The sequence below is a fragment of the Megalopta genalis genome, chromosome 10, assembly GCF_051020955.1.
Source record: "Megalopta genalis isolate 19385.01 chromosome 10, iyMegGena1_principal, whole genome shotgun sequence".
Taxonomy (NCBI): Eukaryota; Metazoa; Arthropoda; class Insecta; order Hymenoptera; family Halictidae; genus Megalopta; species Megalopta genalis.
In genome coordinates, this window is record NC_135022.1 from 11,834,893 (window position 1) to 11,847,789 (window position 12,897).

At 41.5% G+C, this 12,897-nt stretch overlaps 1 protein-coding gene across 7 annotated transcripts in view; it reads left to right on the forward strand.

The window, feature by feature from the left end:
- LOC143260122 (uncharacterized) overlaps positions 1–12,897 on the forward strand; it is a 91,892-nt gene that overhangs the window by 15,885 nt on the left and 63,110 nt on the right. For 2 of the 7 annotated variants that reach the window (XR_013034226.1, XR_013034218.1), the window contains one exon: positions 12,607–12,880. The exons of the other annotated variants lie outside the window; for them this stretch is intronic. The gene's annotated coding sequence lies outside the window, so the exon portion shown is untranslated. The remainder of the gene's footprint in view (positions 1–12,606; positions 12,881–12,897) is intronic. 7 annotated transcript variants of the gene reach the window in all.

The following is a 12,897-nucleotide window of genomic DNA, read 5'->3' on the forward strand; positions in this document are numbered from 1 at the left end:
CGGTTCCGGACACCGGCGTTGCTTCGAAATAGATTCGCTGCTCCCGCGTTGTTACGCTCCGAGACGCCTAATGGACCGCGCCGCCGATTAACGCGGAAATTCGCCTCCTCTCGCCGAAAAATCGCCGACACTTGCCGATGCGTCTCGTTGAAATGTCGATAATAGAGCCTCTCTAATCTCGTGGCAAAGGTCACGCCGTGTGCACGCTAGCCGACTCGATTCGCTGGACCTCGAACTTCGTTCTTCTCGGAACAACTGATCGCGATCGTTTAACTCGATTCAGGCGAATCAACTGAAACTCAATTGTCTTGAAATTTGATCTGCATTTCTCTGCAGAAGTTTCGTCATCGTCCGAGGCTCCATCGTAACGATGGGCCGCCCGTAAATCTGTTTCGGTGACGAAAGTGTGGACAATGTTTCGTAGCGAAGATGAACATTGTTCGATCGCGAATTTTTGCGCAGAACGAAAATTGTGTGCGTCTATTCATTCGTTATTTCTTTTCGGAATTTTAGTGCTCTCGCTCACGAACTACAGTCTTCGTACATATGCATAAAAAAACTCGTGGACTAGTCTCATCGGCAGAGAGCGGATTTTCATGCAAAATACGAATTTTCCCCATTTATTGCAGAAATATATTTAGGAATTTCTTCCTCACTTCGACAATTTTCGCTGGTTGAAAATTTTACGCTGATAATCTAACATTATATCAATTTTTCTACTAGGATAATTGCTACACAATTTTCCCATTAATGCAACAAATCCGCGGACTACGCATCGGTTATAGTTACCGTGGATTTACGTGCATTTAGCTGTGCATTGTTATAACTAGACTGCGGATTTTTATGCAAAATAAAATATTTTCATGGAAACCGTAAGGAACGTAAGTTAGATAAAAACGTGTTCGTTCATTTAATAATGTCGTTGCACCAAAAATAATGTGAGAGTATACTTCGCTTTCTTTAAAGTCTTTAAATGTTTGTATTTCAGCTACTCATTTTTGTTGTAACGAACATTATTGATTTCCTTACGGATTACAAGTGGACCATATCCTTATGCGTCGCATACCTTAAAATAAGATAAAATAGATAAAATAAGAAATAAAAAACAAGAAAATCAAATAGAATAGAAAAAATAGAAACTAAAGCAAGAAAATCAAATGGAATAGGTAAAATAAAACATAGAAGAAGAAAATAAGATAAAGTGGATAAAATAAGAAATAAAACAGGAAAATAAAATAGAATAGAATATAATACAACAAACTAAACTCAAATGAAATATAAATAAATAAATAAATTATATATAAATATATAAATAAATTACTCGTATATAAATATAATATATAATCTATAATATATCTATAACAACAACGAGTAATGTATTTATATATTACATTACATATATATAATTTATAATATTATTATTTATTCTATTCTATTCTATTCTATTATTATATATATATATATAATAAATAATAATAGAATAGAATAGAATAGAATAGAATAGAATAAATAATAATATTATAAATTATATATATATATAATCTAATATATAAATATATTACTCGTTGTTGTTAAAAATGCATAAAAATTCGCGGTCCAATCGTTGTAGATGCGCAAAACAGAGCCGCGGTTTAGTCGCAACGCCGAAGCGAGCCTTCGGGCTCGAATGAAATTTCTAAAATCATTTAGTCCCATAAATTAGGATCTCAAAACGATCGCGCCTCGAAGAGCGACGCGAGCACTCATTGAATCCGCCGATCGATTGATCCGGGATCGAAACGATCCAAACGAGCGATCGGTTATAATTGCTTCGCAAACACCGCGGGGACCAGACGAACCGCCGGAGCGGTACAGCTAATTCGGCGGCTGAATCAGATCGACGATCGGATCGCAGGAGGAGGATCAAGAGCGTATAGACAAGCGCGTATAGCGGAGCTCATAAATAATAAACGGTTCGAGCTCGCGAGAAGAACAGTCCGCCGGTCGCTAGCTCCCGGAGAAAGGCGGAGCGTCGAGATCTCCTGGATCTACATTCCGATCTATCCGCATCTAGCGAGCTCGTCATCTGCATCGGGGGACCGGTCCGCGTCAAGCTTATCCTCCGCGTCGGCCTGAAGATCTGGACGCGTCCGGTGCAGCGTGATCGACTTCTCCGCGGACACGGCTGATCGGTAACGACCGCGACTACTTCGTCGAATATCGATGGCTATCGGCCTAAGACAGGCGAGGAGGAGGAGGAAGGAAGACCGAAAGGAGAAAGAGGAAGACGAAGAGACGGAGGAGAAGCAGGAGGAGGAGGAGGAGGACGCATCCGGCGCGGAGAAAAATCGGCGAATCTGAACCTACGGCAATCGTCGCGGCTCTAAATTCGGCCGGTCTTATTTTAAGCGGCAGCGCGTCAGAATCCAACCCCCTAGAACCAGTCCGAATGGAATTCTATTCCAGTTCGACGAACTCTCGGCCAGCGTCGTTGTCGACGATGCAACCCGTGCACGCGTCAAACTCACTTGCATCCGCGCAACCTAGCCCCGGTATCTCTCTCTTTCTCTCTCGCTCGCTCTCGCTCTCTCCCTCTCTCTCTCTCCGTTTCTCTCTCTCTCTCTCTTTCTCTCGTTCTGTGCTCGACACGCTCCTCTCTCGTCCCTGAACGTTACACGGATCCACGAGTATTCGATCATCCACGCTCGATGCGTGTGGACCCGGCCTAGAGCTTTCCCTCTCTCTCTCTTTCTCTCTCTTTCTCTCTTTCTCTCTATCTCCGTCCGGCTCTCCACGCTTCTGTCTCTGTTTCGCTATGTTTCTGTATATACTCGTAGTAATGGGTTCAGGCTACTTGCCGGGTGTGTCGGTTGCGGGCAGGGTGGTAAGCCGGTTAAGAGAGCGCAGGAAAAGAACGAAGAAGCCGACGATCGGTCATCCTGATGCATGTATATGCGTTCGTGACGCGATCGCCGGCACACGGACGCCCTTCTGCATACAGGGTGTGCTCCGGGGAGAAATTAGAGCGACGGAACGGTGCATCGTGTGCCCTGTTTACGGATCATTCGAGCCTCGGGATTTCTTTAACCCTTTCAGAGCCGACCAAAATGAGACAGTAGAATAGAAGAAACGTCTACGGGTTATATTATTTCTACGATTTTGTGTTATATTTTTCTTGTGTGGATTGCAATCGGATTATATTGCTTATGTTATCAATTTTAATTTTTAAGCGTGGAAAATCAAATTTCTTTATAAACTCCACAAATTAAGGTATCGTATATATACGTCTGGAGCAGTGAAAAGGTTAATACGTGCCACTTTTTAAACTCCGGCTTTCTTTGTACTTCGACCTGCTTCTTTCATTTCGAGAACACGAAAATTCCCGACACACCTTTTCATATTTTCATTTTTCTCGCGATTGAAATTGGTTGGCTCGGTTGGCATTGCGTACACTTTCGGTCAAGAATTTGGATTCGCTGCGAGTTTTGTGGAAGGCGGAATATATGAAATGTTCTCTGAATTCTCTTGTATGATATCTTCAATTTGCTTGCAATATTCCGCAGAGGATAACCTTCTTTTTTAAGTGCGATAATCGGACTTTTAGCTTCGACACTAATCTGTATTGTTTTTGCCGTTTGCTACTGCTGATTTCATGCATTTATGACAAGAATGTGTAGCTGAAATATGAAAATTGTGAAGGCATATGGAGAATTTAATGATATTGCTACACTGTTCTCGGCTTGTCAGAATTATTAGAAGAAACAATTTATTTTTATTCTATTTTTTTGTTCTTACAATCGTGTTGGGCAATTTTGATTTCGTATACAAATCTGCGTTTTGTTCTGAAATAAGCAAATGAACTTTATTGATTTTCTTAAGGGTTACAAGCGATCCATCTCCTTATACATGACATACAATAAAATAAAATAGATGAAATAAAACAAAAAATAGAAAAGAAAAAAATAGAATAGAATAGAATAAAATACAATAAATTAAATCTAAATAAAATACAACAATTTGTACAACGCATCAAAAATTATATTATTAATGAACTTTTTGGTTTTCTTTACGGATTACAAATAAATTGTACTATTAATTATAAAATAAGTGGTTTCTGGTAGCTTTTATGAGCCCTAGTGTGGCAGTCGAACAAGGAACAGTGAAACTTAGTATATTTATTCATTCCGCACTGAAATTTACAACGTCTCCTGTTGAGATTTTTATGTGGGATATTGATATGTTTGATTAAATACTTAAAAATGCTATTCTCTGCTTGTAATGTGAAAAAGGCAGGATCTCGGAGTCGTCAGGTTTGCAGTACACATAATATCAACTTAAAATGACAATAGACGTCGTGATTAGTGCTATTAATTTCTACACACACATCTCTCTTCATTAAATACGAATCAATTCAGTAATAGAAATATTATTCGAAATTATATGATATTATATTATATTATTTATATTTATTATATTTATTATATATATTATTATATATATATATTTAACTCTTAATATTCGCAATTTTCTGCAGTTCAGAAACATCTGCTTTCTTATCAACATTCGAACAAAATTTGTAAATCAATTGAAATACGTCTATATATATACCTAACTACGAACTAACTAACTCTTCTTCTACGAAGAAGAATCGAATTTATGGCTTCGGAGAGAAGTTGCAGTCAAAGAAGATGGCGCGCAGTCTCTTTAGACATCCTAGAAAGTATGGACAATGTGTAAGATCCCTATTTGGGCAAGACAAAGTAAAAATCTTAGTCGAATCGTTCCTGAGCAACATGGGAGCTACTCACTATTTTCACCCTTATGGTCGCGTGCAGTCGCGGCGCCGGCGTCTCGGCAGGCTGTTCGATATCTATAAGAAAGACGACGATCTGATCGAACCGGGACACCTAAGACAAGCTACCTGAACAGCTCCCGCAGTCTTCGAGATAGGGAGAAACGCTCGGAGCAAAAGTTACTTGGCTCTCAATGAACCATCGCAGGCTGGACGGAACCTTCTCCTTAATAGATGTCTTTAGGACATTCGAAGGGTATCATCATCTTTTACCCTAGTGCTATAACATCGAGAATATATACTGCTGTCTTATGATTTATATAAAATTGTATTCGATCAAACGGGGTCCAAAGACTAGATCCAAAGACTAGATCCAAAAGCCAGCACGAAAATGACTGCATATGATAATGCAATGTAATTCGTAGACACTTTTTTAGCAAGTATTACAGAAAATTCTCCCTAATTGAAGCTTCGATTGTGCACAAAAATGAACAATCTCAGCGTCCATTAAGAAGAATTTAGTGTATTAAGAGGCGTTACAATTAAAAACCTGAGGCGAGTACAATAATTTATATGTTTATATGTTTAGAATATGTGCTTTGTTATTGTTTTAATAGACATATACACATAATACGTATCTTTTCACTACATAAATATCAAAGATTCAACAAAAACATTCCACGGTGGCAATAGTATCAGAGAAATGAAAATCCGATTAAGTCAAAAACCACTCTAAGAAATAACAAAAAATGTAACAAGATCTACTCAGAATAGATGGAAATTCTATGAACAACTGACGAACTCGCATGACGATTGAAACATCATCTTTGAAGTAACAATGGCCTCACACGTGGCCTCGCAATGGCCACACGAGCCAAACTCGTGAGTTCACACGTAATGTGAAAGTTACGCGTTTCTTCTATGTTCGAAACAAAATTTGATTCTCCTGTTATCAAAATCTAGTAACAAAAGTAAACGGAGACATGGAAGGAACAAAAATTCTGTCATCAAAATCTAGTAAAGAAAGTAAATGGAGACGTGGAAGAAACGAAAATTCTGCCACCAAAATCTATTTTGGACGAGAGTAAACGAAGACCGTAAAGAAAACAAAAATTCTGTCGTCAAAATCTGTTAACGAAATCGAATAGAAACATGAAAGAAACAAAACTTCTGCCATCAAACTCTATTAACGAGAGTAAATAGAAACGTAGAAGAAACAGAAATTGTCTCGTTCTATCGGAGAAATGCTCAAATGAGCCGTTTATTTTGAAAGTGGCATAAGTCACTTTACCGTAATGAAAAGTGGTGATTTTTTAATGTTTATACGAAATTATCTATACTGAGAAAAATATCAGTATCCTGAGATACAAGTAAACCTTCTCGAAAGTTAGCATCCATATTTTCAAACGTGTTAAAACGCAACCCTTAAATATATCGACTTAAAAACAAAGTAACCTATGCCACTTTCAAAATAAACGGCACAAATACAAGGAGGCGCAAACCCGCACAGTTGCGAAAGCAATTGCAGCAGAATCGGTTAAGCATACTTCACCTGTCTGCGTAAGATCGCAGGCCAGCCGCAGGCACGTTCGATCAAGGTCACTCAAGGTCCCCGAGCCAGAAAACATGAAGAAGTTTACAGGAGTTGCCCTAGGCAAGGATGCGACGGATTCGCGAGAGCGAATCTCGGCGAACGAAATAATCTGCGTTGCGCAGTTTCGCGGCCGAATTAGACGCGGTTGCGGAAGGATTATACTGCGGGGACACCCTGTACGTACCCGGCTAACAGATGAGAAGACGATTGGGCCCGGGGAACGTCGATCGACAGCAGGATGGCGGTAGGGAGGCCGGTGTGTACGCGGTCACGCACACGCGGTCGCCGTTTTTACGACGGAATCGCCGCTGCCGTACGCTCGACTAGGCCCCGGGATTGAGATAGCGTTATCCGATGACGAGCAGCTATATATCGGCGAGTAATACCGCTGGAAATTATTAAACGTCGCGAGCGGCCTCGCGGATCGGGCTTCTCCCGGGCCTAGAACAGCCGGCGTAAGAAAGAGGGAAAGAAACCGGCGGGAGAAAGATCGAAGGAGAAACATGGAGTGAGAGAGAGAGAGAGAGAGAGAGGAAGGGATAAGTTTCTCTCCCGACGTCCCTCCGCGCGATAGAGTTGCTCTCCTCCGGTCTCTCGAACTTTTTCTCCTCGTTTTTCTCGCCTCTCTCGTTCGAGCCCGTTCGAGTTCGTTTTTCTCGTTCCGGCACGCGGGTAGCGGGAGAAGAAGAGGTTAATACGCGTACCGTCGGTGCACGCGTATTCCGCGATCGAAACGGCGGAAAGGGAATCCAGGATTGCCGAAGAGAAAGAGACAGAGAGAGAGAGAGAGAGGAGAGTGAGGGAGAGAGGGAGAGGGGCTCCCGGCTCGCGTGGCTCCGATCTGAAAAGAAAGGGGCAAACACGATCGGTCGAAAACTCTCCATCCGTTCGTCCGTTCCAGCGCGCGGATCGTAAAAGCGAACATTTTGCGTCGGCCGATCTGTTATTAAGCAATTATCCTTGAATTATGACCGCGGCAAGTAGCTACGAAGTAAATTGGACATCGTCCGGCCGCGCAGCTAGGATGCTGCCTACTACGGCCGGCCGATCTTAGAAAAATGATTTTTAATCGAGCCACGGGGATATTAACCGGCTGCGCCCGGTGCCGTAATAAATCCGCGCGCGCTCTCTCGCCAATGCGGCTCCGCGGCTCCGAGGCTCCGAGGCCCGATCCGGACGGAATCACCGGTGGAATTACGATCGACGGGATTAATTGCGTGCACAGGCCGCCTCTGAGCCATCCTCGGGATCCGACGCGGTTAATCCACTCGGCGAAATGTCGCCTGGACGCCGGTTTTCGAACCTTGCCCCGGGAACGCCGTTTTGGCGAGCGTCGAACCCCTATCGCCGGTTCTGCCTGTTGTTTCATTTCGGTTCGTTTCGTTTCGTTTCGTTTCATTTCGTTTCATTTCGTCGAAGGATTCTTCAATGTTTCATTGCGATTCGAAGCTCTTCTTCTGTTCTGTGCATTGGCAAGCTCGAGGACCGTTGATCAATCCGTGACTGGAAAAAGGCGTGATTCCGCCGGGGCAACACTGTGCGACCTGTAGCATGCCACGCGTTGTTCGGTAACATTGTGCGACTTGTGAACCACGAAAAAAAGCTGCGCTAACCTACGTTCTCTCTTAATTCTCGATCGAATAATCTCACACACGCACGATTCCTGTTTTATTGACCGATTTACGTTGGTACTCGCCAATATTTTCTGAAACAATCTCATACGCATTCCATCGGTACCTCTAATATTTTGCAAAACAATCTCGCACATGCACACACGCCCCTTGTTTGTGTTTTTTTAGTGTCATTATTATTTTATACAAAGATCCGCAGCTTAGTGTACAAGTCTTGAATCATTCTTCAGATTGACATTTGAGCAACGTTTCTTTCAAGATACTCGAAGCTTGTGAAAGCAATCTGAGCAGTGATTTTCAAAAAAACTTGAACTTCATGTTCGATTGATCGACATTGATAATAAACTGAAGCTTCTATATTATAAAATACTTTTTTCACGCAACTTATTTGCCATCTCTACCATCAAAATCACCCCTACAATTTCAAGGGAGACTTCGAAACGTTCGGAGAGCGAGCGAGATTCATTCTTTTGACAATCTTCGCACAATCAGTGTTTCTGTACAGTAAATCTAATATGTTCGCTCAAGTTCAAATAAATAGCGTTGTTATTAACCCTTGGAGGATGTAACTTTTTTTTAACCGTACTATTGACGGTGCTCATAACAATTCCGAGCTGTATATAAATATAGTTTTGAAGGTACAGTAAATTCTCCCTAATCGACGCTCAGATTGTGCACAAAAATGGACGATTTAAGCATCAATTAGGAAGAATTTACTCTACTTATTGCAGACTTATTATCCTTTCGGTTTCCCGATGCAACAGCAATTCATTTCATTCAATCGCCAAAAACTGAGTAATTAGGCGAAACGATTAAATGCTCTGGGTCAAAATGACCCGGCAACCGCAATACGAGTCCAAAATTATGTACGTGTGAAAGACTTTTACGTGCACACACGTACAGAACACCCGATAAAGCAAAATAATGAAATCGATGAAACTGAAACCAGAAAATAAAAGATCGTGGTCCTAGTGAAATTTAGTTCGTTAAAAGTGTATTACGATAAATATAAATTTTGTAAACTAGTCGATGATTAGTGTCGATAATGTCGCAGCGAGCCACCGTGAAAAAGGGCGATCGGGAAATCGGTCGGAAGAAAGGGTTCCCGTTTCCTGGAGGATTTCAGACGCGTTCGTCGCGATCCAGGGATCGATTACACCTGGCTCTCGAATCTAGCGCATTGTCATACTTAACCGTAGCCTTTCGAGCCCGACACGCCTACCGAGTTTAATGAACTTCTGCGATCAGGCGCCGATGCGATGCGATGCGATGCGATGCGGTGCGATGCGATGCGGTGCGATGCGATGCGATGGTGCTCTTGGCCGGCTCTCGGCGCTGCTCGGTTCGGCTCTGCTCGGCTCGGCTTGGCTTGGCTCGCGAGAGTAAGCCGTTATCCGGCGAGGCCTGACCTACGCGAAGATTTCGAGCAGCGTAACTCATCATTATCTAGATAATACGCGGCTCATGCACGCCAGTCCTCAATGAATCACTTCCACACCCAATACCCGGGACAGGCGAGGCATCGCGAGCCGTACGCGAGCTTTCCCGCGCACCTATGCGTCTATTCTGTCCCGTCTAACCCGCACGGGCCCGACAAGGACGCGGGCCGACCCGTGTCCTGCTTCCAGTACCGCGAATTCCCGGTAAACGATAAATAATCCGAGAAATGGTGACTTATGCGGCCGCGGTAACTCACCGACCCGATGGCTCGCCGATCGACGGGTCCATCTCGGTGGAAATCAGCTGGCGACGACACGATTGCAATGTCTCTGCTGCTGCTGCAGCTGTGTATAAGGCACTGAATAATTGATTTTTCTGCTGGTGGATTGTGTAGACGATGAATCAGGGTGGTAGCGAAATAGGGGACGAAAAGCTGGTCGAAACTCGAGACGTGTTTTGTGGGCGGAGGAAAAGATTGCGGGTGTTACAGTCGTAAAAATCTTGCTCGGATATGTGTAAGACGCTTTGTGACGCTTTTTTTAAACAATAGGAAAATAATAGAGCCAGAAGGTGGACATAAGTTCGACCCCTTCTTCCGAATAATTTCCCGATCGCCCTTTTTTTCACGATGACTTGCTGCGAATGATGGCGAATAATGATTACTAATTATCGATTGATTTCCAAAATTTATATTTATTGTAATACATTTTCAACGAACTAAATTTCACTAGGATTACGATCTTCGACTTTCTAGTTTCAGATTCATTGATTATTTTGCTTTTCCGGGGGTTCTGCACGTGTGTGCAGAAAAAAGTTTTTCACGCATCCGTCATTTCGGGCACGATTATTAAAAATATATCCAGTCTGCTCCCAGTCTGAGGTATAGAGTGTGCGTAATGTCCTCTGCAATGTTTTCTTTAAATGAATAGATCAAGGGAAAAATGAATTAAATGGACGAGGTTTTTGTATCGTATACAATATGCTTTGCATATTATATAATATTACATTATATACTTATATACTTTCTCATATTCTCATCTTATGTACTTCTATACTTTCTTATGTAGACTCTCAGTATTGTACACTTTCTAAATTATATATTCAAGTACAGTCGATTAATACCCATCAGTTCCTCGTGTCAAACTGTCACAATTTTGAAATAATCTATTAATTCGGAGTAACGTGAATAATTAACGTTAAAACACGTTTCACTTTTTCGTAGGTTTTTGTTCTCAGCACAATTTCTATGAAAGGTGTTAAAAAACACCTTTCAGTGATTCCTATTTAACACAATTTTTACCAAAGGGGTTAAGGAACACCTTTTAATAATTCTTAACGAAAATTATCTCCTGTGTTCCATATTTTCTATGTAATTACATCTCGGCTTTCGCTGTAGTCATTACAAGATTAATTCGCTAAATTATACAATTTAATTTAAATCGATTTAATTTAATTTATTGATATACTTCTATACGAGTAAACATCCATTTTTACAATACAGAACAAAACCATATCAAATTAACACTGGCAGAAAATTAGCGAATCAGCAGATTAGTTAAACAGAATACAAAATATCGATGAAAGTAGCGACAAAGAAGAATGTACAAAATTAATTATTCAATGTTCCATTTCACCCATTTTTTACCATCGTCTCAATTTGATATCGAAGGACAAATTGTGCTGTATAAATGAGGGACGGACGGGGATTAAGATTCGCAACCCCTAATATTTCGAACCGTAGCAAACGCCAGGAAAAAACGTCCAGAAAAATGGTGTCCGTAAGACGGGTTGAATCATGATAACGATAACGAACCGATAAATATTCGCAGGGCGAGTTATGCGGGCACAATGATTCATCGATCGGCCGGTCCGTCGATCGACGGATCCACCTCGACGGAAACAAGCCGGCCGACGGCGACGTCCGCCATTCCAAGAAGCTCGCATAATTAAACTGTCCCCGGACGGGGAATATTCCGTTAGGACGTGGAGAACGGCGATCGTTAAAAAGCCGGGAAACAAGAAAAAGCGGCGAGGCGCTCTCCGCCGGGAAAAAACCGAATCGGCATCCCGTGTCGAACCTGTGCGTCAGAGTTCCTCTTCTCCCCCTCCTCTGCCACCCTCTCCAACGAGCACCCCGGCCTCTTTTGCCAGTCTCCTTTCTCTCAGGCATTTTCCGAATCGAAGATACGTCCGCGACGACGCCTGTTGATCCTTTGACAGGATGAACGTTTAGCTCCTTCCTCGGCTCTTCTCGTTTTCATCCCACCACCCCAGAATCCAACTCCTACTCCTGCTTCTGCTTCTGCTTCTGCTCCTGTATCGCGAGTCGCCTTTTGCCTTCTACCCCCTCTAGCCGGGCTGTCGATCTTCCGTGCCTTCCTATTTCATCCTACGGACAAACTCATTTCGCTCGTCTTACGATTTTGTGTCGAAAGTTGCCGAATTTCGGACATCTCGTAACCTCGACTAATATCAATATTTTATTATCATGATTATTATTATTAATATCATTATTATCATTTGCATAAATAATTTTATGCAAATTTATTTACATATATACGGGTTCTAGGCTCATTAGTGTGCCAAAGATATTAAAAATCATACAACAATTGTAATTAATATATAAATCACGGTGAATCGGTATCAGTCTTACGTACTTAGAATTAAAATTATAAAAAAATAATTATAAAATTATAAATAGAACAAATGCAAAACTGTAATAGCGTTAGAAGAATTTGAATAGATTGCTATAATATCGCTAACCGATTAAAATGATTAAAAGAGGAAATAAATGTCCACGTAGTGTTCCCATATTTTGGACTTGATTCAGACAATTTTTATTTCCCATAAAAATCCGCGATGTACTAATTATTAGACCGCGGATGTTACGCATTTATGGCTAAAATGGACACGCGAAGTATGAACCAGTAATGACGTCAAAAGAATATGAGAACGTTGCTATAATCATTTTCAACATTTTGAATCTATTAAATGTGAAGAAACACATTTTTATTTGCCTCCCGTTTTATACAATTGAAGCACGAAGTTTCTATTTTGCATAAAATTCCGCGATATATCGATGACGTTATAGGTGTCGTTCTTTTAAAACCATTAGTCTCAGTCGATTATATAATCCTGTTCTGCAAGTATTTTTCTTTCTCAAAATACAGGGTGGTCCAATCTAGCCGATGGTTCGAGCTGGACTACTGTCTCTTGTGTCCATCGGCATGTCCTTATCACCGAATCAATACAGTAGAGCCTCGATTATCCTAAGCAGATCGACATTCGGATAATACAACAGTTACTTCGCTACAATGTCTGATTTAATCTGTCTACAGTGGCTGCTTCATGACCCTAGTATATCAGTCATTTTTGCGAAGATCAGTCTACCGGTTATGGGTTAAAGTATTCTATGTTATAGAATTACATATTTAATTTTTTGATGTAATACGAATTTATAT